This window comes from Otolemur garnettii, unplaced genomic scaffold (assembly GCF_000181295.1).
Source record: "Otolemur garnettii isolate 467f Iridium unplaced genomic scaffold, OtoGar3 scaffold00196, whole genome shotgun sequence".
Lineage (NCBI taxonomy): Eukaryota > Metazoa > Chordata > Mammalia > Primates > Galagidae > Otolemur > Otolemur garnettii.
Window position 1 is genome coordinate 863,400 of NW_003852591.1, and position 2,919 is coordinate 866,318.

The following is a 2,919-nucleotide window of genomic DNA, read 5'->3' on the forward strand; positions in this document are numbered from 1 at the left end:
GTAGCTACCCCACCCACTGTGCTTTCGGCTGCAAGTACAAGACCCCACAGAAAAGGTTTGAACCACAGGGGGTTGAAAATATTATCCATACATTATAGGAATATTTCATATCTCATAAGATAAGAAGTGATGTGAAAGAGGGCTATGTCAGGGTTATTTAAATCAGGGCCCCAGTGCCAACAATGAGGACCCAGAATCTACCCTTTCTTCATCCTTCATATGAGGTCCTCTTTGGACAGCTTTCCCCATGACATCTGCAGAGTGAAGCATCTTGAGACAACAGTACTAAACACAGGAGCAAGAGGAAGCCTCTCACTTGTGCAACTGCTTAAGAGCAAGGAACCCCTTCCCAGGAAAGGCTCCCAGAACTTTCCCTCACACCTTTTCAGCCAGGATTATCCTACACTTCTATGCCCAAAGTAGTGTCCTGGGAAGGTCAGCGGGGTCAACAGACTGATGGGGACTGAGCAAGACGCATTCTGGAGACCTTCCCCCGAGGCCCTGGGCAGTTGCCCACCTCCACCACACTTCCTTTGGTGTGTGGTGAGGGATATCACAGCAGAAAAGGAGGCATTCTGTAAGTCCACAAACACCGGTGCTGGCCTAGTGGCTGCTTTCCATCACCACCCCTCACCCTGGCCAAGCCCAAAGGGAGACCAAAGGAAAAGGCAGGGTGGAGATGGAGGGGGCACAAACCACCAGAGGAGTTGCTGTGTGCGCCTTGTGTATACTGGATGTGTAGATACTAGTGGGTATTATTTTTGTTGTTTTTATTTAATCCTGAAGTCAAGTTCTGGAAAAGAAAAAACACAAACTTTCCAGAGATAAGAGACAAGCTCAGCCCACTAGACAGTGTGTTGGGAGCCCAGGAGCTGGTCTTGCTTCTCCTCTGCCGGGTCCTGCCTGCGTCCATGCTCTGGTGACCCTCTCAGACATCTGCCCACACCCAAGTTCCTGCCCTCTCATTAAACTGACCCGTCAGTGTGGGGCACAAGTCTGAGGTGCGGTGATACACGTATCAAAGAAGCCATCCCCATGTCCTGCTCTGATGACAGCACAGAGCATGGATCTTGAGTGCTGAAGTGCTCGTGAGCCCAGCTGACCAGTCAGTACAGCCACACTGACTCCACACTATTCATCAATGACCAGCAAGTGAGGACTTGTATAGTCAGGCGATTCCTCCTACCTCAGAAAAGAGTCTGCCTGCCACCAGAGTGAGCGAGTTACAGATAGGACCCAAGTTCAGGGAACACCCTGTCCCATCTCTCACATGCACTCCTACCTCCCCCTCTCCATCTCCCTCACTGCCCGAGATTTTTCCCCTCCTCCCCTTCTCCTCACCCTACAGCTATGGACTCAGAATCTCACCCGTGGGTCCAGCACATAGGAGCACATATCCCAGCCCCCTGGGTTGTGGGGCAGGGAGCATGTGTCCCCAACCCCAGAGGAAACCAACTTAGTTTCTACAGCACATCACTGTTCCTCACTCCTAATTTACCTTGAGCCAGGGACTGCACATGGCCTCCTGTTTTGATTAAGATGTTGAGTGTTGGTTTCTGATCGTTAATTCCACAATTTACCCTCTTCCGGACAGCTTGACTCACCATAGTTATGCCAGATACTGACTGATCCATTCCAAGGGAACTGATGTTTATAAACCCCCTCCCGAGGGGGAGGGAGAAGGGAGGGGGGAATGGGTGGAGGGAGGAGGATTGGAGGGATCACTTCTGAGGTCTTTCTTACAGGGGTACAAGTGAATCTTTCTTAGAATGTGAACGTTTTAAAACAATAACTGAGAAAATGACATGAAGGCTGTGTTGGCCAGTTTGATGGAAGTATTTCAGATTGCATGTGAAAACCCCACACTGTACCCCAGAAGTGCATTAATGTACATAGTTACCATTCAATTAAAAAAAAAAACCCTCCCTTTCCACCCCTTACTCAACTGTTGAATGAGCCAGAGAGAAAGTATTTTTAACTGGATTCTTGTTTTGATAAGATTTCACATGTTCCATTTAAACACATAAAGAATTTCTTCCCCTCCTGCTTTCCCAACCTGCAATGAAAAAAAGAAAATCGTTTTGGAGAAAGAGAACAGAGAAAGAAGACTGTTCTCTCCACAATAAGGAATGTCTTGGCAGCTCCAAGTTAATTTAGAAATGTTTAGGTATTTCCAAACAGGGGAAGATTTAGTAAAACTTAGATTTCTTCTAAAAGCAGCAATTGCTCTTATTTAAGGATATATGGAAGAACTTTTTGTTATCTGTGCCTGGAGTTATTCGCTTCAGTTATCTTGGTAGATTTCAATTCTGCCTCCTCCTCACCCCTTAAAAATAAGGTGACCAGATTTTAACATTGGTAAAGCGGGACACCATTGACGGGGGTGGGGATGGGGAGGGAGTGTTCTTAATTAAAAATTTGGTCTATGTGGAGCAACAAAAATTTTCATAGAACGCAAAAATAGTATTGTAACATATATATTTTTGATTTCAACATGAGTACAATTTACAAATATAATACATTAAAAAAAAATTATGTGTAAGGCAGAGCCTGTGGCTCAAAGGAGTACGGTGCTGGTCCATCTGGGCGACCTTGCCCAGGAGGGGACTAGGGAGTTTACATTAGCCTTTTCATTCCCAAATGGAGTTACATTAACCTTTTCGGCAGCTGAAAACCGTTGTCCTGCCCTTCCCTAGTTTGTCATGCATTCTTTCCAAAAATCGGGACTTTTTTAAAACGTCGTGGGATGCGGGACAAATTGTTAAAAATCAGGACTGTCCTGCCAAAAGCGGGACGTCTGGTCACCTTACTTAAAAACAACATTGGCTCGGCTCCTGTGGCTCAAGTGGCTAAGGCTCCAGCCACATACACCCAACGTGGCGGGTTGGAATCCAGTCCGGGCCTGCCAAACAACAATGA